This window comes from Zonotrichia albicollis, chromosome 4, assembly GCF_047830755.1.
Source record: "Zonotrichia albicollis isolate bZonAlb1 chromosome 4, bZonAlb1.hap1, whole genome shotgun sequence".
In the NCBI taxonomy this organism is placed as follows: domain Eukaryota; kingdom Metazoa; phylum Chordata; class Aves; order Passeriformes; family Passerellidae; genus Zonotrichia; species Zonotrichia albicollis.
The window spans coordinates 37,389,519-37,415,905 of record NC_133822.1 but is presented as its reverse complement, the minus strand read 5'-3'; the positions used below and the strand labels follow the sequence as shown (position 1 = coordinate 37,415,905).

Here is a 26,387-nt window from a genome sequence, read left to right as displayed (position 1 = left end):
AAGCTGTACTAGTATAATACTTCAAACTAAGAAACAAAAGTAAAGGAGAAAAAAATCCATGCCCTTAAATGAAATTGTTATGCCAGTGCATTCGGTGATGAACAACTCTTTGTCCTACCAACTGCTGAAATAAGTCAAATTCTCAGGTGAATATTGTCATGGCAAAAGTATTAATAGTTTGTGCACTGGAGATAACTGATAATTAAACACCCAGGATGAGGCTGGCTGCCCGGAGAGCTAAGGATGCCAGGCCAGGAAAGCCACAAGAGAGCTGTAAAGGCGATGAGTAAAAGCACTCTGTCAGCTGAGGTGTCTTTCGTGCAGCACCGGGGATCACAGGAAAAAGGGATATGAGTGCAATGTGAACAGGTCCATGGCACAGCGTGTCTGTGGTAGAAAGAGGGGATGGAAGCAATAGAGTTTCTCTGAGTTTCTTTAAAATAAGAAGTGAGAATAAAGGGAGAGAAGGGTGAGGCGGGAGGCGTTGGCCCGACCGGCTGTGGTGGTGGCAGGGCGCAGTCCCGCGATGCCGGCAGCCGAGGGCCCGGGCGCCGTGAGGCGGAGCTGCCGCGGCGGCTTCGCAGGGACCGTGGCCAGCCCGGAGCGACAGAGCCACGGCCAGCCCCGACCGAGCCGCGGGCAGCCCGGAGTGACCGAGCCGCGGCCAGCCGCGACCGAGCGAGCCGCTGACAGCCCCGAGCGACCGAGCCGCGGCCAGCCGCGCCGGGCGCTCCTGGCAGAGCACTGCACAGCACAGCCCCAACGTTGTAGCCAGCAACCGGCAAAGTCCGATGGGGATCGCTTTGACCCGCCAGGGGGAAAAACCCCAAAGCAACACTAATAACAAGAAAAAATATATTTTTTTAAGAAATCAACCCACTGCTTGCAAACCGCGCGGTTCACTGTCCGGCAACAGGTGGCTGAAGTTGCAGGGACTTTACGGACGGGGACTCCCCGGAGCAGGGCGGTGGAACAGCCCTGGCCGGCGGAGAGCTCCAGATCCCCGGCCTGGCAGAAGAGGACCCGGCTCCGGCTCCAGCTGGGGCCGCCTCCGCCTCCTCCCGCGCTGCCCGGGCCGCCACCGCCTACAAGTCCCGTCATGCCCCGCGGCGTCGCGGCCGCTGCCGTCGCGCCCCGTCCCCCCTCCCGCGCCGCTCTCCGCCCACTGCCGGCAGCGCACGCGCAGCGGGGGCGGCGTCCGGGGCAAGTCTCCCCAATGTAAGATGGTGGCCGGGCTGGCAGCGGAGCGCCCCGAGCTCGGAGATCGCCCGTCCCTCGCGTAAAGGTCGTCGGAGCAGCCGCCCGAGCGCCCGACCGGCTGCCGCCACACGTCTCGCCCCAGGAGCGCCGCTGCGGGTTTCTCTCCTCCGCTTCTCTCCTTCCTCGCCGCCTCTCTCCTTCCCTCCCCACCCTTCTCCTCCTTTTCCCCTCGCCTCCTTTCCCGCACGCTCACTCACCCACCCGCCCGGCCGCCCCCGCCGCGCTGGGCAGCCTGAGAGGGAGAGCCGCGCACACGCACCGCGGGCCGGGCAGGCAGGAGGAAGGCGGGTGAGTGCGAGCTGAAGGCCGAGCCGGGGAGGGAAGGAGGAGGGAAGGAGAGACGAGGAGGAGGCGGGGGGGAGCCGGGCCGCTCTGACTACGAGAGCGCCGAGGCTTCGCTGGGACGGCGCAGGCCGCAGCCCACCCGCCGGTGCAGCCCCGGCGACGGCAGGACGCGCCGGGCCGCTGCCGGGCGCCGAGGGCACCGGGCCGTAAGGGGAGGGCGCGGGGGCGAGCGGGCGGCTCCTCCTCCCCGGGGGCACCGGGGAAGGGGCTCTGTCCGTGCCGCTGCCCAGAGGAGGCTGTAGTGATTTCCTCCTCGCCCCCCCCTCCGGCGCGGGGAAGCCCCTGGGCCGGGCCGGGCCACCGGCCGGGCTGGCGGAGGGACGGTGGCCCGGAACCGCTGGCATTTGCCGGGGCAGGCCGGTGCGGCCAGGCGCGGGCATCGCAGCGTGATTCACTTAGAATTTGCGTGGAAATTTCCTCTCTCCCCTTCTTCCTCTTCCCTGGAGCCAGGCTCCATTTCTTCTTGTGATAGGCACTTTTTTCCTGAGGGAGAGGCAAACAGATGGTGAATGGCAGCCTCTTAATTTTGGTGTTACTTTGGACAGTCCGTGCAACCTCCTGAGATTTGTCTGTCAGTAAAATAACCGGTATGTAACTTTCTGTCTCCTGCTTGCAAAATCCTAGAAGCTCTTTCCATTTTGTGTATTAGCAGAAGCAGATGACAAGGCTGTGTATGGGTGCTCATCCTGCTTCTAGCGATAGTCCTACAGCTCTACCTGCCAGTTTAAAAGTGAGCAGCCGGTGCCTTTGTATGTTCAAAGGGGAGGGAAAATACACTAGATAATTATCTTAAAATGCTTTGTTACTGTACCAGAGAGGATTTAATTGTCCATGGCTTGTATGCTTCTGTCAGTGTGGTAATACTAAGTACGCTGTTCAGAAGAGAAGCGATTCTCTCCAGAGCGTATGTTAATGTGAGCAAAATCCACAGCTGGTTAAAGCTGTGGAAATTCTAGACCTGCAGATGTTGGCTTACTCCTGTCCAAAAGTTTTAGGAGTTAATGTTGGCCAGTCACATGTTTACTGAGCCTGTACAGGTTTCTAGCTTGCTGTGTTTTAACTGCCTGTGTTTTGTTTTAGTTTTGAAATGTCTTGACTCGAACATCCCTGTACTTTGACTTCATATTCATGTAAACATGGTGTCTGGCACTAACAGAAGAGCACACATACTGAAAGATGAATATGTAGAAGAATGAAACTTCTTCTAGCCCCTTTCACTGCTTAAAACAGGAAAGAGAAAAAATAAAATACAGACTTATGAAGAGCAGGGAATAAAACAGCTGTTTGACTCAAGAGGGTGAATTAGTTTCAGATGGCCTACAAATAGCCAAATGTACTGCTAGTTTATTAGCACCTCTGTAATAATGTAGTGATCTAACTTGTGGTCTAGGATTCAGCTGTGCTGCACCTTAGGCTTTTGGAATTCTGCAATAGAGTTTCCATTTCATAAACAAGATGAACACCTGTTTAGAACTGCTTGGCAGTTGAACTTGGTTGAATTGCATACTAAATTCATTCTAGGGGAAAAGACTGGTTTGGAAGGGGGGAGTACAGTGATAAAATTATGTATTCTTTTAACTTGCGTGTTTCTTCAGGTGCCTCTTCGTTTGCTTTTAAAATCAGGGTGTTGGAGGATCCTAACAGTTTTTCTCTTTGCAGAGAAAAGGTGATGAGTGTCTGTCAGGAATAGTGCTCTACTAGTTTCTTGGTACTTCAGAAAGTTTAAGACCATCCTTAGAGTGCCAACTAAATAAAAAACTTGGGTCAAAGAGGCTGGTGAGAGAGCATATGCAAGTACATGGCTTTGTATGTAATAAAAATAATCTTTATGTAAAAGTACATGTTTTCCTTCATGGCTGTTGTTCGTAGAAGTTAGGATATTCTTTGTGTGCTAAATGTTTTTGAAATAGCTCTGACCAAGATCCTAAGTATGGGCCCTGAAGGCTTAAGTCTGGCAACTATTGCTCAAAATCTCACCTGCCTCTTTGAAATAAATGAGATTATTTCAAATAGACCACTCTGTAAGCACAGGTAACTGTTAAGTGGCTGATAACAGATTGCATCTTGGGCTTTGGTTGCTCTGGTAAGATGAGGCTGATCTATAGGCCTTAACACATGCTGGAAGGAAATTACTTGCTCAGCAAGATTGCTAGGGTCAAGGGTTCTTCAACTTTCACACGGTGAATAGTGCCTTGGGTTGTACAAAACACCTCTTGTCCCACTTGCAGTTATGCTGTATTGCTGAGATAACTTGAGTAAGTGCATATGTGAAAGACTACATAACTTACCTTGCTTCAATGTCTTGAATGTTTTTTCTCTTTAAAGATGTTCATGCTTTCTTTTTTTTTTTTTTTTTCAGTGTGTATCTTTCTACCTGTTTAGTCCACTTTTTATTGGACGGTAATAGTGTGAGGAGATGGAACTTTATGAATAAATAGAGTCCCCATCCCTCTGGGCCACCCTCTTCTGTTTCTTGGAGAATAGTCTATGACTTTATTGTTTTCAGAAGGTTGGTTAATATTTGTTAACATTTTAACAACTGTAAATACTTTCCAGACTTGGAAAATTAAGTATAGCAGCAAATGGTTTGGCATGGCTTGACCTGCTGTTCAGGCCTTCTGGTTCTTCCTGTAAGTAATTGGGAGGGCAGTGCAAGTGTCTAGCAGGAAATATGAATATAACATATCTAAGTAAAAGCATGCATTAGACTGTTGGGACCAGTTAGGTGCATGTTTTTACCAGACTGGGGTTTTTCTGTCACACCAGAAACTTTGGCGTGCTTGGTTTTGTCAGATGGCATATTTCTTGTATGAGTTTGAAAAAGGAATCTTCATCATCTCCTTACTTCAAAATTGTATTCAAGATTATACAGATTCAGTGAGTATTCAGGCTACATGGTTTTGGCTTCTGGTTAGCTGTTATTAGACTGGCTGCATCAGCTCAAAGGGAAGAATTAGTGTTTAAACTAGTGATTTCCACATAGTACTAAAATCAGGAAGTTTTGTGGTGATATGTTTTATTTTCTTTCCTTCCACTTGGCTGTTCTGGGAACTTGACAACTTCAAGGTATTTCCAGTAGGAATCCATCATCATTTAAATGGAGCTGGCAAGTGTTTTCTAACCATGGATGTGCAAAATAAGGTATTCATAAATCTCAGGCATGTGCTCTAACAACTTGAGGAAGCCTGCATCCAGAGCTATCAAGACAAATACAGGCCAAGGAAATGACACTTCTCATCCTTTTCTGTGTATCCTGAAAGCTATGTTTTTATTCTGGAGCAGAATATGTTAGTGTTGATTTCATAATGGTTAATCAGTTGTTAGTGTATTTTTACTGAGGTATTTCATCTGTTGCTGGTTTTCAAATTGGGGAAAAATAGGTTGGGATCAGCATAAGGGAGATTTTTTAATCCTTTAGTCACTGGGTTAAAAATAAAGGTGGATGTAGAGATCAAGCAAACATGCTGCTGAACTTGGTGGAAAGGGAGCTTGGATCTTTTTTAAGGCATTTTCTCTGATCAGTGCTGTCTGATTTTGATCCAGTTCTGTTCTCTTGCAAGGGAAGAATGGAAAACTTCATCTGTAGCTTTCTAACATACTGTGATCCCAGCATCTGTTTCTTCTATCTCACTGTTGTCTTGAGAGCAATAGGTGCCTAATATGAAGTGGGTTTCAATTGACTACAAAATGGGATGTAAAGTAATTGTACTTCTGCATATCTTGGTTGAGAGATGGAGGGTCACTTGTAGTGCAGGCTCTTGTACTGGCTGAGCCCCTTTTGGGCTTTGATTATTTTCCTTTCTCAGCTTAGCAGTCTTTTGTTGCTGGCAGGTGATATTGCAGTATTTTGTATTTGATTGCAAGAATCAATTATTAGCACTAGAAATTTGAGGTGGTGTTTTTGTGTTGTTGGGGTTTGATTTATTTCTGTTTTCTTTTTTCAAAACAAATGAAGTGACAGAAACTGCAAAAATGGCAGCACACTTCTGTCTTCACTTCTAACGAGTTCTTCAAATTCAAAACAAAATCACATGAGCTTTGTAGGGATGGCCAAAAATGTGATAGGCCTGTGTACTGTGATTTTCAAGCAGTGCTTCATCCCAGGTTTTACTTTGGGCCATTTTTAGGCCTTTTTTGTGGTTGAGTGCTTATGTTTCACGCTGCTGAGGCCTAATCTTTTCCTTGCTTAACAGAAGGGGCATTTATTTTTTCCTGGTGTGGATGTTCTTAAATGTTTTCTTCCAGATAAGAATTGATATGCAAAAGTAGTAACTAAAAGGGTAGCAAACTTAACCCTTGTAGAATAAAATACACTGCATAGGTAGACTTGCTAACAGTTTTTCAGGTTGGTTTTTTTTCAGGAGCACTGAATTCAACAGGTGAGATTTATTTGAAAGCAGGCTTCATGTTATATTTTGGTTTAGAGTTTCTTTCACCAGTATGGATTTAATGTGGATCCTGCTTGAATACTGTATATTAATTTTAAATTGCAAGATACATGAGCTAAGACACCTCAAGTGTGAAATACTGTACTTGCAGGTGGAGTAGTTTTGTTATTTCTAAACCTGTCTCTTATTACATGTTATAGTAAGTTGCCATCCTAAAAAAAAACAAACGGTTTGAGTGGAGGACTGGGAAGAAGTAATTATATTTGTATGTGCTTTGGAGCTGCCTACCTGCAGAGTTTATGATAGAAGTTTTGATGAAGGTTATGTCCCAGATAGGTCTGCATGTGGTGGCTGTTGTTCAGAGTTTGTTTTTTACTATAGCCTAGAATTATAGAGAAACAAGATAGGGAAGAAGTCTGTAGCAATAATCACTAGATGTGGGGAGAGAGTATTCAGCTACTTTTTTGTCTTTCTCTGTCTTCTCTCCAGATATAATGAATGAAGATAGGTATGTGTAGCTATAGCTGTGCCTGTCAGTTAAAGACCTAGAGCTTCTCTGTGATCTGTAGATATTACCTTGGGCTGTTGGACATTCAAAAATAGAAACTATTCCCTGTCTTTGAATAGCTCCTGCTTCATGACATGTGACTTTTTTTTATTGAATGGAACTAGAATTAGTCTCATTCATAAAATGTCTGTCCCCTGAGAGCTCTTAAACTAGCATAAAATAAAAGGCCAAAACTTGCTAGGTCAAAATTAGTGTTTATAGGTCAGCATGCCCAGTAGTGAATTTGAATGCATTTCTTTCAATCAGTGTGAACTGTGGGGGCTCCTAAACTCCTGAAGTTCTGTTAAACACACTGGTCTCAATTGAGAGAGGCCCAGTAGCATTAATCCAATTTGTCTAGTGACTTAATCTTACTGCCATTTATCATGTAACTGCTGCTCCTCTGAAGGAGCCTTCTTGCATGTGTTTCTGTTGATCATTTAGCATGCCTCAATCCCTTTTCCTAAGAAGGTAATCTTCCCTTTTATGAAACTTCATCCTAGGTTAAGGGTCAAGTAATTTATAACTGAGAAACCACGTTAGAGAAGTTAGAGCTTCCTCCCATCTTTGAAAGCTCCTTTGCTAATCCTTTCATTTAGTAAAGCATATATTTAACATATTAATGTGGTTTCACAGTTAGTGGCAAACTGGTTCTAGGACATAGGTGGTAAGTCTGAAACCAGAAGATGATCTCTGGTTTTCCTTTACATAACCGTTAGTGTACGTTGAAAATATGGAAGAACAGCTGGGAAGTTTAAGGAAATAGCAGCTCTTGTATCAGGCTGTCTTCTGCACATGGGTATTGTTATCTGACTGGATTAGTTTCATTTGAGTCTTGAGTAGTAGTTATAATTGGACATACCTTGAAGCATGCTCACATTCTCGTGTTTTCACCAGTGTAATGGCTCCCTCCTTTCACTGAGCCCTTTTAGAGACATTAATTTAGTAAATTTTTATGCTCATGCTCTCATTCTGATTTAACTTGAGGCTTGGGATTCTCTGGGGGTGGGGCAGGGGCATAACTTGTATGAGAACTATTCCTCTGGTTACTATGGTATACATACACAGCACAGTGAAACTTGGTGAGAGCCAGCTGTGTTGTGTGACCATGTGACTCTGACAGTCAGAAGAAAACACCATACCTTGGGCAGAAACTGCTTAGAATTGGTTCTGTAGTATCTTTTCCTGGGAAACCAGCTATTTGCTTTTGACTTCAGTGTCTAAAAAGAGAACACTATACAGCCATCTTTAGAAGGAAGCCTGCAGTGGCACATGGCTTTTATTCTTTGAGCACAGTTGTATAGAGCATAAGTAAAGTGAAGAGTCAGAAAACAGGCACTTGTGGAGTAAAATATTTATTCTCTCTTGTAATTATACCAGTGACGGTATTTTTTTTAATTCTTTGCACGTATGTATTAAACTACTGACTAAAGGTGCAGCAAAATTTGTTTTCAAACTTATGTGATTTGGTGTAAGGAGGTGAGAGGGAGGGCCAGGTTCCTTTTGGCATTTGCTGTGCTGTACTCATCTGCTCTTAGCAAATGAGCTACTTCGTACCAGCTGCTGTTTCTGCTGTATTCAGTGTGTGCCCCCTCTGAAAGCCTGGTGCAGGTAACTCCTACAGAGGGGCAGTGCAGCATCTTTTGATTGTACTGTTTTTTCCTGACACTTGTGATGGACTTAGAAAATACCATAGTGTATGAAAGTGTAAGGAAGGAGATGGACTCAGTGTCACGCTGTGTTTTATTTGGGTTTTTGTTTTACTTTTCTTAGTTACTAAATAGAAAATCAGATATCAAAGAGCATATTCTCAAAGCTGACAACAGCATAAATGTTTCTGAGGCATCCTTAATGTCTTAATTTTGTATTTTGTTTCTTCTGGTTTTAAAGGAACTTAAATCTATCAGCCAGTTCTTTGTACTCTTAAGGCAGTTGTTTGATTTTCTTATGGGTTTTGATTAGTTTGTGTCTCATATGGGCTTAGGCTTCTCCAAAGGAATTGCATTCAGCTGCTCTTGGTTGGTAAAACCTCAGACCTGTCTCTTAATGTTAAAAAAATCACAGCATTTAAAGGACATGTTGGGCAAGTGTACTTGCAGTCAACTTGAATTTCTGTGCTTTTTATGGCATATATTTGTCACAGTCTGACAAATTGTTTGGGATTTCATTGAACACTTCATATGTACCAAATGACTCCTTAAGTTCACCTGCCTGAGTTAATGCAGCTCCAGGTAGTGGAGGTAGCAGTAGAAGGAATTTATATAAATCCAATACTGCATATTCTCCTTAAATTTGTGAAAGATGGTGTTTTTATTTCTCATTGTTTTCCCCTTTTTTTTTCCTAAGGAATTGCTTTATATGTGTCTGTCTCTAAAATTTGTTTACCACAGCATATAGATTATGTTCAAGCAGTTCTCTGTGTTCTGTTCCTCACTGGGATAAAGGTGCTTCCCTCAATGCAGGTCTTGATCTTTCTCAGCTTTGTTTTTTAGTAACAAATCTGTATTTCCCTGAAAAGCAGAAGTAGGCAATTGTAATTTGGGTGGCAGATATGTGGGAATAGGTATTTATGATGTGGGTGAATATTGTAAGAGCAACTGCCTTTCTGGATTTCTAGCAGGTATGTGGAGCATGTGTGATAAGATGGTTCTTTGACTCTCCAAAGTTCTTCTGTGCTTCTTGTTAAACTAATGGTTTGAAATAAATCTCATTTTTTAAATTACTGAATGGAAAGTAAAGTAAAATTCTAAGTATTTTGTGTAGAAACCAAACCAGCTCCAAACTGGAATTGAGTGTGACTGTAACATGGTAGATGTTTTTACCATTTTCTGCTGACTCTGATGCCAGTACATGTTATTGATACAGCATCCTGCTCTTGTCTGAAGCAGATGATGTCTTAAGTGCAGTATTCTTACTTTCCATACTGAACTCCAAGCTGATCTCTTTCTTCAGCTAAGAGAACTGATGGCTCATTGCATTTATTTGCTCTGGCCTCTTAATTAAATCTGCCTTTTGTGTTACACAACTGTTTTATAAATTACTAAAAGAGAAACCTTAATGCCTTGAATTATATGTAGAGAATTTCAGATTTTAGAGAAGCCTCATCCTTTGTCATTTTCAACATGAAACAAGAAATAAGCCACAGGCCTCATTTCCACCTACTTTCAGGTAGTGCCACAAGTTTGAGCACAGGACATGTGCTGTATTTGGAATTGACTTTACCTCCCAGGTACACATCAAGAAAAAACTGAAATGGTTCACTCATTTATTTTTTCCTTTGGGCTTTGCAATTAATAGCTACAGGGGCTAATGCTTTATTTACTTTTTCATTCTTGAAAAAGTGTAGGTACCTTGGTGTAACTGTAGTCTCTTTAAAGTGTAAGTGGGTTTGTATGTATTAAACTTCTGTTGTATCTGTACAGTTCCACTGTGCCTTGTGTGTAACAGCAGTGCTCAAGGTAGGGAATTGTTATAATAAAACTTATATTTTTGAAGCTAATATTGTAAATGTAGGCTATGTTTTATGTTCCAAACATGTTCTCTAACCTCATCATCATCAATAGATCTATTCCATTGGGTAAAGTTTACTACTTAAATGTTTGTAGGATCACAGCCTTACTTTGTAGTATTTTGGTTTTCTGCCTTGAGCACCACCTAAATGCAATTAAGTTGTAATGCATTTCTGTGTTGACTTAGGTTTTAAGTGGAAAGTATGGACAAGTTCATAGAATCACAGAATGGTTTGGTTTGGAAAGGACCTTAAAGATCACTTCACTCCAACAGCCCTGCTATGGGCATGGACACCTTGCACTTTTCCAGGTTGCTTAAAGCTCTATGCAGCCTGGCCTTGAACATTTCCAAGGATGGGTCATCCACAGCATCTCTAGACAGCCTGTTCCAGTGCCTCACCACCCTCATAGTGATGAGTTTTTTCCTAACATCTAATTTAAATCTACCCTCTTCCAGTTCAAAGCTTTTACCCCTAGTCATATCACTTCACTTTCTGGTAGGAGCCCCTCTCCATACTTCCTGTAGGCCCCCCATGGGGTACTGGGAGGCTGCTGTCCAGATCTCCCTGGAGCCTTCTCTTCTGCAGGCTGAACAACCTCAGCCTCATAGGAATGATCCTGCAGTGCTCTGCTCATCTGTGGCCCTTCTCTGCCCCTGCTGAAACAGTTTCCTCTCTTTCTTGTGCTGGGGATCCAGCAGTTACTCAGCCAATAATGTTCTGTCCCAGCTGTCCAGTGTTCATTCACCTGGGGCTTAAACTGCCTTGCCTCTCCTGGCTGGAGTGAGGGGCGAACGCTGCCACATTTTGCACGAGTCAGGTTTGCTTTTCTCCATTTGTGACTAAAGCTACTGAGTGGGAATGGCTGAGAGTGAATCTGGGGGTGGTGGCTGCTGTCTCACAAGTTTTAGCATGAGGTTGAAGAGGCTGACCAAATTGTCCTTGTTCCCTGTATTTCTTGGAAGCTTCTCAAGGATTCTGAAGAATGATTTTAAGCCTGTGCAAGGATTTATTTGTATAGATTTTTTTAATAGGCTGGATGATGAGTACAGACCTTTTTCTGACACATTTGCTCCTCTTCAGCTGTGAATGAAATACAGAATGTGAGTTTTCTAGAGAAATATGGAGAAGATTCCTTTTTTTTTTTTGTTAAGGAAGCATCACTGCTTCTTCCACTGTAGTCCCCCAGCCTTTTCTTTTGAGAAGTGCTGGAGCACGTCTCACTTACTGGTAGGAGGTATGAAATAAACCTTTGGATACATTTCTTCTTCACTCCTTCTCCTGTCTCAGGGATTTCTTGACTGACTAGTCATGATGTGAATTTTCCAGTGGTTAATAATTCCTGATATTATTTTCTCTGTCAAAGAGTATGGGGACTTTTTCTGAAGAGCTGTTACTGTTCTTAAATATCTTATTGTTAGTCTGATAAGTAACTTTGGATGATTGGGAAGACTGATACAGGAACTTGTGTGTAGTTGTTGGTAGGGTACTCTACCTTACCTGGAATTTGCTCCAAGGGCTGGAGTACTTGTGGTGTCCTTTGGTGCATGTTTTTGTCTAAGCCGACAATGGTTTAGACAGCAGCGCTAATAATGTGCTCTTATTTTCCTCCCTGATATATTTCTGATCTTTGAGGCTTGGAAGTTGGTTGGTCTTTTCTTTCCCCCTCAGTTCAGGGCACCTTTTTTGCTCCTGTGTGTATAGATATTAGCTTGTAAAACTACAACTCTTCATTTAACTGTATGATGTTTTTCTAGAAGTTCATCCATAACTTCTAATTCTAATTTAGAAACAGAGCTGCAGGCTGACTAGGGGATGTTCTGTTTTAGAGTTGATGTACATTGTTTAGAGGGGCTATAGTGAGCCCAGAAAGGCAGTATGTATAACTCATTTTAGCTTGTGCTAGAGCAGATTTTAATATGAGGTCTTAGTTCCTGCAGTTCTATCTGGGGAAGTGCAGGGATAAAGATAACAGCTGCTTTGAATCAAAACTTTGTCTTGGAAGACTTTAAATCTAGCAGATGTGTATAAGAAGTAACAGTTTGCTAAAATTCTGCCTGCTGTTAGGGAAATGCATCCTCAGGCTGTAGAAAAGACTTTGGGAAGCAGGAGGAACTAATGGTTGGAGTACCTATAGGCATGCTATTGAAAATACTGAGCTGAACTTGCTGGAGCAGTGTGTGGAAGGCAGGCAAGAGACAACAGGCATGCATTAAAATAACTTCATTTGGGATGAACGTGTTTCTCTGTGGAGTGGGACAATTATTGTGACAGGTGAAAGGTTCTGTAGTGTTTGGCTTTGAATGTTTTGATGCCCAGCTTGATAAAGCACAGTGTAATATAGACTTGTTTTGCTTATTTTGATTTGAGAAGGATGTTGAATGGAGAACCCTAGAGATCCTTTCCAGCTGGAATTATTCTGTGAATCTGTAGCAAAAACTGTAACCATCCTCAACTTCATGAGTATGAAATTGTCCATGTTAAAGCTTGAAACTAAAAATCAGTGATAAGCCCATAAACTCACATGAGGCTTAACAAGACCAAGTGCAAGGGTGCAAGGTGCCTGCACCTGGGCTGGGGCAACCCCAGGTATCAGCGCTGTCTGGGGGATGAGCAGATGGAGAGCAGCCCCTCTGAGAAGGCCTGGGGGCTACTGCTGGATCAGGGGCTGACCCTCATGCTGGGACATGAGCCAGCAATGGCAATCACACCCAGAAAGCATCATGTAGTGACAAGCAAACTGAGAGTAGGCTTGACTTAGATATTAGAAAGAAATCATTACTGTGAGGCTTTGGCTCAGGTTGCTTAGGGAAGCTGTGGATGCCCCATGCCTAGAAGTATGCAAGGACAGGGGGGATAGATCTCTGAGCAACCTGGTCTATTGCAAAAGGTGTTGCTGCTCATGGCAGGGGTGTTGGGACTAGATGATTTTTAAGGTACCTTCAAATCCAGGCCATTCTGGGATTCTGTGTTAATTGCCTTAAGGCAGATGTGGCTTCAGTGGAAGTGCAGGAAGGTTTATTTAAACTTAAAGATACTCCTTGATGTAAATACTGAAGCTCCTGGATGTAATGCAGAATCTCTGAATCTCTTGCACTGACACAGGATGTTCATCTTCCTAAAGTTCAAGGTGGTTGCTTAAAACCTCAGTGATGAAATGCTCAAAAGGGAATGGGAAAATACCAGGTTTGCTAGTGATGTGCAATGGGATGGTGTGCCAAAAAAAAAAAGGAAACGAGAGCTGATGGGATCCCTCAGTGCTACAAAGTACCACACCTGAAATGTTTTTACACCAATGGTGGCAGCAGGAGGAGCAAGCAAGACTAGCTCCAAGCTTTGGTCCAGTCCTAGAAATTTGATGTTGGCATAAGTGAAACCTCGTGGGTTGAGTCTTGTGATTAGGGTGCCGTGTTGGATAGTTGCATGCCCTTTAGGGGGAATAGGCAGGGCAGAAGAGGTGTGAGGAGGATGAGTGGGGTTGGGGGGTGAAGGTGGCATTTTTTTTAATGGAAGGGATAGATAGAATCTGTGGAGTGCACAGCTGTCAATGGCACATTCAAGAAGCATTTGCACAATGCTCTCAGGCACATGGTGTGACTCGAGGTGTCCTGTGCTGGGCCAGGAGTTGGACTCAGTGATCCTGATGGTTCCCTTCCAACTCAGCTTATTTTATGATTCTAGCAACTTTTCCATACACTGTCCATGGTACTGCAGTTGCAGGCATTTCCCTTGCACAGCTGTAGTCAGGTTGAGAGTGTGTTGGAATAAAAGTGATTTAGTATTGAAGTTGGGCTGGATTGTATGTGTGTGAGGTGGTTGTGGGTGTTTTAATTCCAGTCTCCCTTGGAAGATTTTTGTTGTTTGTCCTTCAGCTTAAGTACTTCTGTCCAAAGCTCCAGGAATAGCAACAAGGCTGTATTTGGTTAAATGTTTGTGTCTGTAGTTGTGTCTATGTAGAAAGCTGGAGGAACATACTTTACTTCTATTGGTTAAAAATCACAATTTTGATAATCCAGAGTAATTTCTCCAATTTGTAACTGCAAATACACTATGATTTATCTTAGGGCAGAATTTAGTCTAAGACCTTCAGTGTGATGATCAGGACTATGAATAGAGCCCCTAACGAAAGATAAAATTAGGTGTTGAGGATTGTGATGGTGTTTCATATCTTCTGCAGAGTCACTTGGGAGAATGAAGGAAAATCTGGTCCTAGCAATTAGCTTCATCTTTGCATTGTACCAATAGATAATGTCCTTTACACTAGTTATTCTAGATTTTGCAGGTATTCTTTCTCAGGCTTGGGGATTTTGAGTAATTAGAAAAGTGTTTCTAAACTAACTCATTATTATCTTAGTACTGCTCTTAGATTAAATCTGAAGGACATGTACTTTTTTCAGCCTATTAGGGCTTGTATTTCCTTTAAAAGCAAAGCAATGGACAGTAATTATCACTCTGGACTCTTAAGACTTGTGAGGGTTTAATGGCACTTGCAAAGTACAACTAATGTGTCTGTAAACCTTTATAGAATGCTGTGTTTGAGTGAGCTTTTTGTGTGTCTAGTACCACTCTTTATTTCTTTGTCAGTCAGGAAGTTTAGCAGATGTGATGCAAATAATCATACACTAATTCTGCCCTGGAGGAATGCAAAGGTACTTCATTCTTTCTGCTGAGCTTTTCTTGGTTTCTCCCCATGGGTGGTAACTGGTTGGTTAAGGGCAGTCTGTGGGTTACTGTGGGTGCTGGATTCCTGGGCTGGCAGGTGCAGTGAGTAGTTTACATGTGTGCTGTGCTGGAGAAGTGGTGTTCTGCAACTCAGTGTTCCACTGAAATACTCCAAACCACGAGCAGCTTGCTCACTCGTCTCTCCCCCTGCAGCAGCCTGGGGAGGTGAAATGGAGGCAGAAAGGTCAGGACCACGTGTTGAGGTAAGAATTTACTGGAAACAGCAATGAGATAAGGCATGGATCAGTAACAGCAGCAATACAAATGAGAGAGGGTGCAAGAAAGAGGTGAATGATGCACAAGTGATTGCTCATCCCAGGAAACCCCTGACAACACCTGACTTCCCTCCTCCATACTGTGTGACCCAGAAGGGATGGATTCTCCCATCCCTGGAAAATGGCCTGGAATAACCTCTGTGTCAGAGCAGTGCCCCCTTCCTAACTCCTGTAAAAACTAACCCTGTCCTCCCTGGGACCAAATTTGAGTTGGATCTAGGTGCCAGCTGGAAGGTCAGAATTCTAGAACATTGAGTGGCTACTGGAGATGAAGTGCTATGCAAACAAAATTTTGGTATTGTATTCTAAGAGCAGAGGTGATGAAGGATGAGCTCTTCATCTAAGTATATGATTTTTTAATCCCTTTTTTTTTTCTTGGAACTGTTGAACATAAAAAGGTGTTTTTTGTTGTGGGTTGTTTCCCTCCTATATAATTTCAGTGAATTACATCTGTATTTTAACTGCTGCTAGATGTATTGAAAATAAAATTTAAATAATATTGTCTTTGTCTAAAAACACAAGTGTAGCATTTGTAACAAGTAAAAGCTGTTTTGAAAGATGGGGGAAGGCCGCTTATATTTGTTCAATTCTACATCATAGTCATTTTGTAGATAATTAGTATAAGAAAACAATTCTGAAAGACAAAATAGCTTTTAAAGATTGATGAAAGTTGAGAAGCAGATCCTATATGTTTTCTGGAGAACAGTAAACTTTTCAGTTTAAGCTGTTCTAAGTTAATATTTTTCTGTGCAAAGTGCATAGTGATAAGGAATTCTAACGATATGCCACTGCAGTTCTGCCTAAAGCACTTGGCATTATTTGCATACATACATGTAATGAATTTTGCCACCTATACCCCGAATTTGTGTTGATCTGGGAGAAAGAAACAAATGTGAGATTTGTAAACACATTTTAATAGAAAGCAGATGTATTTGAGATGTTCAGCAATGATAATGATGCCTGTTACAGACACTGTGGAATGACTATTTAATAGATACTTCAGGGTTTTTTTGATCCCTTTTAAACTGATGCAAGATGCTTATTTTACTGCTCCGTTGTATGCTGAGGGCTCTGGCTTTTTTCCTTTTACGTTGTCTGAAAAGACTGCTGTAGTGGACGACTTAAAATGTGTATGTTCCAAGAGTATCCTAAAGAGCTCTCTTACCCCTCCCACCCCCTAAGTGTAGCTATTGGTTTTCTCTGCCATAATGTAGTTGATTTTGATCTCTGTACTTTCCAAATAACAATGTTTCTCCTTTGTTGTTTACTGAGAATATCAAGGTAAATTACTATTAATTCTTATGCACACTCTGAGATAAATTTATCTTTAACCGTGATAAAAATTTGGGAAATAGCTTTATATCAAGTGTTGAATATAAGTTATAAATAGGATCTTTAGTATATCAGTCAGTAATTATTGAAATTTTAAAGTGTCAGACTTTGTCATCCCATTCTCCTGTCCAAAATGAGGGCTGCAGAAGTAGCATCTTGTTGGGTGCAGAGATAGTGCCTTGTGTTAGAGCAATAAAATACTTCATTATATGCATTGGTTTAATAAAAGATGCAATCTCTATGTACTAACTCTGTGGCTTTTTTAGAGTAGGATGAATGTAGGAGTGTATGCAAGGCACAAGGGTGACTTCTTCATCTTAGGCAGTTTCAGGACTCTGCAGAAGTGTGCAGTGCTAGGAGGAGACAAGTTTTCTCCATGTTTTCATGCTCATCTTCTCTTGTGGCTGTCCTTGATCTCTGTCCTGCTGAAGGAAAACTGCTGTGGGCACATGCTTTGCCTTTGGTACCTCTGTGTTCAGGGTGTAGCAAAGTGGCTTGTGACTATGTTAAAAACCTCAATTCTGCCTAGTGACGTGCTATTTTATATGCTGTCTGTGCATTTAATCTAGAGGGAATATTCTGTGTGCTCTAACATTCTTAGTCTTGTACATAGCTGTGTTTTTCAAGGACTTAAAACAATGTGTGTGACTATTAATGCTCTTTTAAAAGTATTCAGAAAAATTTTTAGTCTTTCATAGAGACTGTTTTCATAAGAGAGTTGAAAAACTAAACTGTGGAATTTTCATTGAAAGATGATTACTGGGAATGTAGTTCTTTACCTTGTGACTCCTTGTGGAGGAGAAATGATGTAAATTCTGTGTGTGGTTGGTTTGGAGCTCTTGCCTTACATAGAAGGCAGCTAACCTGGCAGCTGTTGTGATCTGTTACCCTAAGGAATGGGGCAGTGGGAAGCAGGTCCTTGCCACTGGCTGATGTCAGCCTGCTTTCCTCTGCCTGGGAGAGGATGTTACTTTTCTATTACTCCATAACTGGATTTCTTCTCTGCACTACCTACTCCACCCAAGGAGCATTTCCTTCCACAAGGTCAGGGAATTGAGTTGCTCATGTTACAGCACTAGCAAGAATATTTCATCCCTTTCCAAAGGCTTGCTGTTTGTATAAGAGGTGGGAATCTAACTGACTGACATTCTAGTGTGAATTTGGGAACAGTGATTTAGTTGAAACCTACATAACTAGATATTAATAAACAGAATGGAAACAAAATGGCTGGAAAGCACTGCAAAACCAAAGGTGCTTTTATTCACCCTGACTCTTCATTGTTGACTGTCTACAGGCACAGTAATGCTCTATAGTCTCAGCTACCAGCATTTTTCCATGTGAGTTATGCCATCCATGTAAACTCTTGACAGCATCTGATTTACCTATCTGTGTGCACAGTACTGGTCATGAGCCTTTACTGTTACAGTAGGCAAGGATCAAACACTAACCTCTTCCAAAGACAAGTGTCCTATCTTAAAAAGTGGATAAAAATCTGTAATTTTATTAAATCAGAGGAGCAGAAGATACTGTATGTGATTACTGTATGGGTCTGGCCCATCATGCAGGTGGGTATTAAAAGAACCTGGAATGTGTAAACTGTTCCTTGTCAGGAAGCAGATACCCTGGGTGCCATATCCCTGAATAATATGATATTCCCCTGCTGTCTCTCTTAAATCCTCAGAAAAAATGTTGAGAAATATCTTTGTGTAACTCAGGGAGTAAATCTAATGCTAAGTAAATCTAATGCTTTCATTTTGAAAGTGGACATTGCTGTTAGGGATAGTAGCAACCACTCCACTGTGATGTAGGAACAGTAATATGGGTTTTCAGGTTGCTCTTTAAAACAATTACTGTTCAGCACCTTGCAGATGAAGACTAAACCACACAAAGTTTCTGTTAGACGTCTGGAATCACACACACTAGCCCACACAAAAAGTAGCAGTGCAACATGACCCATTGTTTTTTCTTATTTCTGCACACACATTTCAGATGGAATATCTGTGTCTTTAAGACTAATTTTGAAATACTTTTTCTCATCAAATTAGGCTCTGTGCTTAACTGTTTTCCTGAAGTATATTGCATGTCAGATACAGCCAGTGCTGTCTGTCCTGTACTGAGTATCCATAGTAAGCATAAACGTAAAAAGAACACATTTATATTTCATTCTAATTCACTATACTTGTCTTCCTGATGCCAAGATCCTAGAAATTCTGAACAGTAAAACAGAGTGAGTAGGTCCTTTTTCTTGTAGAATGCAACTGCTGAACTGATTTAGGTTTATTTGCATATTAATTTTTCAAATACCTTGATTAGCAGGGGTTTATGGCGGTTTATAACAGCTATGTAGGTTAGCCATTTTCCCTTTCAAAATGAGATTTGCAAATTATTTTCCTCCAAACTGAGTGTGAGTTGCTTTTTTAGAGAATCAGGTTTTAGAATATGAGTGAGTAATGCTGTAGTTATATTCAAGACTCAGACATCATAAATCTTACTAAGTGGAATGTCGTAATGAAAAGAGAATGATATTGTCAGAAATTGTTGAGTTCTGAAAACCAAAGCACAAGAGTCAATAGCAGCAGATCTCAAACATGTGGTCATAGCAAGAGAAAAGAATGTTGTTTTGGTGCTCACTGGGTTCTGTTCTCAGGGGTCTTGTACACCAGTGTGGACACACTGAACAAGTCTGTCCTGAGTAGCTGTAGTCCTTGGCCCGGCTTGCTGGAAGAGTAAGGAGAAGTAAGGGTGCAGGCACCTCTTGGTCCTGATTTGCCACAGTTCAGGAGTTGTGGATCCTAAATTGATGTGTGTGATGGATTATATGGCTGCTTCTAGAGTTAGGCTTGTTTGGAATCCATTGCTCTTTGGTACTAATGACACTTAAAATAAAAAACCACGTAAATTTTTTTTAAAGAAGTCCCTGCAATTTGTAACCTTATTTCTTTGTGGTCTGCTTTGATATGTTTTTGTATGGGTTCACCTTCTCTATAGAAAATGCTAGGAAAGCCTTGCTGAGCCTGTAGAAGCCTCTTTCATGACCACTGTCTTTAGAGAGAAAGGATGGTTCTGCTGAAAGAACAGTCGGTGGATTGCAATACTGATCAATAAACAAAGATGTTCTTTCTGTATTTAATGTTCTAGACCTACTACCTTGAGACTTCTAGAATCTGTTCCTGCCCTTTTGTCTAGAGAGGACTGTGAAGCTTTTGGGACTGTTCAGTCCTGAGAGCTTTTGGTGATTATCATGGTGCTGGCCATGCAGAGCCTGGCACTGTAACAGACCACAATAAGCAGAGCTTTTCAGTTGGCCCTGAGAGTGTGTAGCCAATATAGATGTACAGTCCAAAAAACTCTTTTCCTGACACTCCCATCTCTGGTCCCAGACAAAAAATGCTTGCACTGTTACTGATGCAAGACAACCTTCTACTTGTGTTTCTCTCCACAGTGGGGAAAAAGGGCCGTGATAATCAAGTCAAGGATTTTCAGAGAAAGCTACAGCTTTTCAGGAAATCATGATGGCATACTAAGTCCCCTGCCCCCTTAGTGTTTGTGGGGTTTTTTTTTTTTTTTGTGCTTCCATGATCTTTTAACCATTCTAGGTTGGATGGTGTGAAGTGTTAGTGGGGAAAACTACCTGTCACAAAGGCAAGGATCTCAGCTGCTGTGGGAGGCTGCAAAGCAAACTCATTCAGCTTGTTTTGTAGAAAGGTAAGAAATATTTTACAAATGCTTTCAGGTTTTACTGAGATCTAAACATTCAGCCTCCTAAGTCTATTTTTATTGATCTCTAATTCAATTAAGGAATGAGTTGTGGATTTTCCAGGAGTGGAGCAAACTTGCCAATATATTCTGAAAGCTAATCCTGTATATAAGGAATGTGGCACTTAACAGTGGTATGAGTTTTCTTGTGTAGTTTCAAACATTTATGGTTTCAATAGCAACCTAATCCACGGATAATACTATGTTCTTACAATTTGTCCTTAGTTCTTGAAATCTTGCATAGTCTCCTATTTCAGGGAAAATCTGGATGTTTTCTTGTGAGGTGGTGTTACTACAGTCATCTCAGCTTTGTTAGCACCAGCCCTCTGAATTCCTCTTCTGCAAGATGGGTTCTGTACACATAATGTATCGTGTCTAGAGCAATGATTGAGTATCATGGGCCTTGTTTAGGATTGAGTGATCCTTCTGTAAAACAAACTGTGCAAAGAAGCTTTCAGTTTGGGGTAATCTGCCAGACTTTGAAGGTTTTATGTTGCTGTTTCACAGCAGAGGTGCCTTGTGGAGGGGGCGGGCAAGGAAAAGACCTCATGTTGATTCAAGAGGCCAATTATCTGGGGAGGCTAACAGTAACCTCTTAAAACAAAATTCTTGTATATTGACCTCCTTTGTTGAAATTCTTTGATACTGGTCAGCGGGATTATCTTGTAAATCAGAAATTTTGGAGCACACTGAATTAATTCTTAGAACAATGCCTATGGACTGTGATTGGTTTGGAGTTTCTTCGTCCCCAGGAAGTGATTTAGGCTTTTCTCTGGTCCTTTGATAGGGCCAGATTTGTAAATATGAGTAGATGCTTGTGTGCTGGGTGTGTGAATGCCAATCAGGGACTTGTCTCTCATTCCTGTTTGTTGGTGTTGTAGGTTTGATCATCATCAGAGAAAGTGAAGAGAAACTTGATTGTGGTAATGATCTCTGTGGGGTGCTTGCCCTTGCTGAGGAGACTTGGACTTTCTCTGAACGTGCCCAGGCTACATGTGATGATTTGTTTATGCTCCCTGGGGCTGGTTGCAGAATGTTCTCTGTGCTCCTGCCATCCTCCTCATTACAGAATAACTCTGGCTTTTTGGTCCACTGTGGAGTCTTCCCCATGCTTGCATCCATAAGATTTAGATGGACTGTTTTGATCCATGGCAGCCTGCTTCCTCTGTTTTATACTTATGAAGGGAGAAAATGAGAACAAGCTTACTTTGGCAGCTAGCTGGAAGAACACTGGGACACAGGCTCATGTGACTTGACTTTGATTTATCTTATCAAAAATACGGCATTATTGTCAACTTCAGCTCTAAATTATTGGCAGAAGTGGGCTCAAACTCTTAATCTGAACAAATACATGATTAACTAATTTTCTTCCCAGAAACTTTATCCTAAGCAAAGTAAAAATACATGGATTTTCAAACTCCAGCTAAGAATATTCAAGCAGAAAATGATTGAAGATGATCTTTCTCTACCTAGAGGGAATCTTGACATGATAAGGTTTGCTACCAGGTGATAAATATGCACCCCCGTGGACACTGCTCAAACTGGGCTTGTGTAGCCTCTATATTTCTATTTTGTCCCTGCACATTTTACATATAGCAGTACCTGAAGTTCTTCAGAAGTCTGTGCTCTGTGTATTTTGATGCTGCTCTTTTCCAGAATTTACTTCTGTTGATCTTTAGGTTAAAACTGCCCTCTTGGCTATTGAAAGCCATTTGCTAATGAGAATTGACACTACCAGCATGAAAAGCATTAGAGAAGAGTCCTTCTAATTAGGCAGTATGAGGCCATTTAATTTACTGACTGTGGATGTGTTGTTTCTTTTTTTTCAAATGTTTAAGATTTCCATTGTGGCTGTCTGTACAGATTATGTATGAAGTTGCAGTATATTGGGAGGTGCTTGGATCTGTTTATTTGAGATGCTGCTGTGCCAAGAAATAAGTTTTATTTATAATAACAAGCAAACCAACAAAGAATAGTTTGGTTACAAGCAGCTTTTTCCAAGTGATAGTAGCAGTAAGTTAGTCTCTTTTGTCAATGCTAAAGTTTTGGAGTTGGGTTATAACTGGTTTTTTTTGTGTAATGATGTTCAAATAATACTACAGAAACATCTGTCCTCCCAGTTTGCACTTAGATCAAACCAATCTCAATGTAACTGATGTCTTCCTCAAATTTTTATCTGTTGCTAGTGACTGGAAGAGCATCTTATGGACAGTATCTCAGTGCTATGGGTAAATGTTTCTCCTTAATAATATATGGTATTGCTGGACACAGAAATGCTTTTTGCTGTAGATTTGCTTTTGATGTCTTTTAAAGCCTTGTAACTGAAAGCACTGCAATACAATAGAATCCTGGGAATGTCAGGTAGTACCTGGAGTGTGAAAATAAGAGCAATGCATTTGGCAATTCTGTGTGTGTAGTGTGAGTGTGGTTACCTGGCTGATTCAGTAGTTAGTAACATTAAATTAACTTTTTGTAGGTTTTGTTGATCAGAAACATAATTTCCTGTACTTCTACTAAGAGCTGTGAGATTTCATGGAGTATCTGTTGCCTGACTAACTCCTGGTAGCTGTCTTCAGGACTCCTAATGAAGTTATGGTGGGAGAGCTTTTCTTGATTTAAGTTAAACATGAGAATTTTTATACTTTATCTTTTCTGTGTGAGGTACAGCTCAGCAGGTAAAAACTGGGCTCCTCCCCAGTTGCCTTACCAACATGGGTCACTGACAAAACTTTGTGAAAGTAAACCTGGATGTAAGTTATAAACTTGTAGAGACAAACCCAGTCAAACTGCTAAGTAAAATGGCTTTTAAAATAAATATAAACTAGAATTTATAGCTCTTTTGCATAAAGTTTGTGAAGAGATTTATTCTTTAACCTCACTGAAGTTTGTTTGAAAACAGATCACTGCATTAATTATGTTTGATTTTATAAATTTTCACTCCTTATTTGTAGCAAGTAGAACTTGTATTGAAAAAGTATTGGATAAAAAATGAATGTGCACGTATGGAGGGAGAAACTTCTGCCAACTTTTCAGGCCATGTGTACTAACACATTGGAGCTTCTACAATTATCAATGGAGGCATGAAATCCCAGTTCCAGACTATGGGTGGGTTAATATATTCAAGATGTTTGTAATATTTAGTGATTGGGAATGGCAATTCACATGTCAGCATTCTGTAATTGATTGCTGATTGTCATTCACTTACTCAAATTGTGTCTTTTTCTTGAAAATTCAAAATGCAACTTCATTAACTTTGGCTTGATGATCCTAAAGAGAAAATTCTGGCATTGTTCTTCATGTGCTGAATCAGGAACACAGTCAGGAGATCTGTTCATTTTTTTTTCTCCTTTTCTTTCTTTCTTTTCTAAGTGAGCTGTAGACCACAGCATATTCAAAAAACGTGAGTTACGCGATTAAAAAACCCTCAAATTCTTCATCTTGGTTTGACTGTATGTAATCAGAGTCACTAAAAGGCAAAGTACTTGATTCAGACTTGGAAATAGTTTAAAGGGGATAGTAGAGAAAAGCTGATAGTCTGTCAGAAGCTGTTACTGCTCCAGCAGTTTTCCTTGAGTTCTGTCCTATGTAGAGGAATGACAGCAGCTGACTATTGCTCCTACACCATGTCTCTAGATCCAGAAGTACAAAGTGTTGAATATTTTTAAAGTAAATAATTTTACAGTCTCTGCTTCATCTTGACCTTTTCAAGAATGGCTTGTATGGTGATGACTGGGCAGGGGTCTGATCATTATCACTACTTACTCTATTGTGATCTTCTTCAGTTAAAGGCAAGAGCTCCAGTTAGTAGCCATCTGCTGATGCTGCTGCTCCTAGGGCTGACCTAGGTGTGGAAACATTACCTTGAGACAGAAAGGTGTGGTTCCTGTTGGCTTTATGGGAGAGCAATTGCAGCTTCAGAGAGGAATCTCAGGAGTTTTCTGACTCTGATTAAAGAATGTAGATTTTATTATATACATACTAGGCTACTTTTCCCTTAATTTTTTTCCTTTTGAGGTCTTTTTAGAAACTGAGTGAGACAGGCTCATCCTGTATCCCTCTATCTGTACTATTCAAACTATTCTGGATTATCATATTTCATGCTTAAAAAGACCTGAGAAGGTTTCATTGCTTTCAGCAGGACACTGAGTTATGAGGAATAAAGCTAGAGTCTGCAGAATTAGATGTTCATTTGGATTCCTTGTAAGTATCCACATGATTTTGGAGTGAAATGATTTTTTTTTTACCTAAGTTAATGTTAGACATAAAAGTACAAACTCTAGGGGAGGTGCTCACATAGGTGCTTCACAGTTGGTGACTAGAGAAGGGATGCAGTAATAGTTTGTGTTTTACTAGTATAAGACAGCATTTCCAATGTAGTCTGTGGCTTTACTTTATGCCAGTCTTCTAATTTCTGGCATCAGCTGCCAGTGAGTTTCAGGGTGGAATTGTGGGCACTGAGAAGTGCTTGGACTTTGACAAAGGGTTTTTATTCTTCTGAGCTCAGTGGTTTGCATTATTACTTGATTAACAGAAGCACTCAAGCTGGAATCACTACTCATCCAGAACCTATAGATGAGCTATATAAGGCTTTCTTTCTCTGTCTTAAATTTGTTTGGGTGCTTTTCTCCCCTTCCAACCCAACCACAAAGTCTTTTTGCTTTCATGGATTATGGAAAAGCATGAGAGATTTAATACTGTTGTTGCTAAGAAATCAGTAATTAGGCTGATATTACGTTCATGCTTGCTGTTTAAAATGACTTGAAAGTGGCATCATAACTGTTGCTCTGTAAAGGTCAAGTTATTTGAAAATATTGGACAAGTGAGTTAAGGCCTAATAAAAACATTTTAATTGAGAAGGTGGAGAAGAAACAAATAAACATTAAATACTGTTACCTGTTTCTTGAAGGTTGTTTTAAATAAATTTTTAACACATACATAAGAAACTTAGAGAATTACTTAAAATTTCTTCTGTCTCAGATTTTCTGGTGTCTTAGCATCCTTGAAATCGGGAAAGCAATGGAAGGGAACTGAGGGTAGTTACTAACCCTAGCTGGATCTCCCATATCCTCATTCTGAAGTGTATTCAGCTGTGTTATTAAGCTTCAGAGTGAATAATTCTTAGTTTTATTCATGTCTCAGTAACAAGGTAGAAGGGTTATCTTTTACATTGATTTGTACTCTTTCTATTGAAGAAAAACAGCTCAAACAGTCTGTGAAATCACAAACAATGTTCAAGGGGACTCTTGGCTAGAGGCAAGGCATGTGGGGTGGTCAATCCCCCCACTTAAACACAAAATTTACTACTTGCTGTGTGTCTTGTGTGAGGGCTTTTTGATAATACTAGTATGTGGCTGCTACACTTCCCTGGTTTGTTATCACTTGTTATCACTTAATATTGCTGTGACAACTTGGCACTTCATAAGGAGAATTAAAGAATTTGGAAAGTTCCTGATACACTTAGCAGGTTGAGAAAAGAAGCCATAAGCTGTGATCATGCTGATTTGGATTTTATAGCTAATTTTCCTACTAGCTGTTTTGGTAATTCTTACTGGCTAAAGGAATATATGTGTGTCTTTATAGTGCATGGTGCTGCAAATAAGAGTGCATATCTTTTCAGTGTCATCAGCCTCTATCCCCCTTTTTTGTGCTTGTTCCCCCCTGCCCCTAGCAGTTCTAACTTGCCAAGTATTATTCCCAAGATAACTTCAGAAGTGTGTGTGTTGGCTACTGGATACTATTCTCCCAAGAGCAAAAGTGCTGCCTCTTAATGATTAAAAATCTTAGAATCTTTGTAAAAAATCTAGAGAAAAAATTAATGTGTAGTGTGCTTTTGCTCTGATGACAGGTTCCATTTGTTTGGTTATGCTTTGTGTGGTACTGTTTCTGTACCTGCTTCTTCAGGGCAAATAAGAGAATTCTTCTGCTATAGAGAAAGGCAGTTATCTAATGGATACTTAAATCTCTGGAGATCTGTTTGCAGGAGTTTTAACTGAATTTTCTTTTTCTTAGTTTGGATAACATATATATCCAGGACCGAATAAGAAAACTGCTTACAGGTTTTTTGCACTGGACAGTATAAGTGCTGTAGTTTTAAGGAGTACAGCTGGATAAGCAGGCTAGGACTTCTAAAGATGCTGCAGTGGTCTTCATGCTGCACTGTGAAAATGCAAATCAAGAGGTTTTTTTATAATGTGAAAGCTGAGCTGTCCTTGAATGCAAGTTAAAAAAAAATAAAAATTACATGCTTAATTCTG

The 26,387-nt window shown here is 41.1% G+C and overlaps 1 protein-coding gene across 5 annotated transcripts in view; it reads left to right on the top strand.

Annotated features, from left to right (window-relative positions):
• The first annotated feature begins 1,224 nt into the window (after positions 1-1,224).
• Positions 1,225-26,387, top strand: part of CNOT4 (CCR4-NOT transcription complex subunit 4) — a 75,575-nt gene continuing 50,412 nt past the window's right edge. For 3 of the 5 annotated variants that reach the window (XM_005480727.4, XM_005480726.4, XM_014272545.3), the window contains exon 1: positions 1,414-1,548. The gene's annotated coding sequence lies outside the window, so the exon portion shown is untranslated. Of the gene's footprint in view, positions 1,549-19,973; positions 20,083-26,387 lie in introns of all 5 variants that reach the window. The other 2 variants (XM_026798084.2, XM_005480725.4) reach the window with 2 other exon arrangements.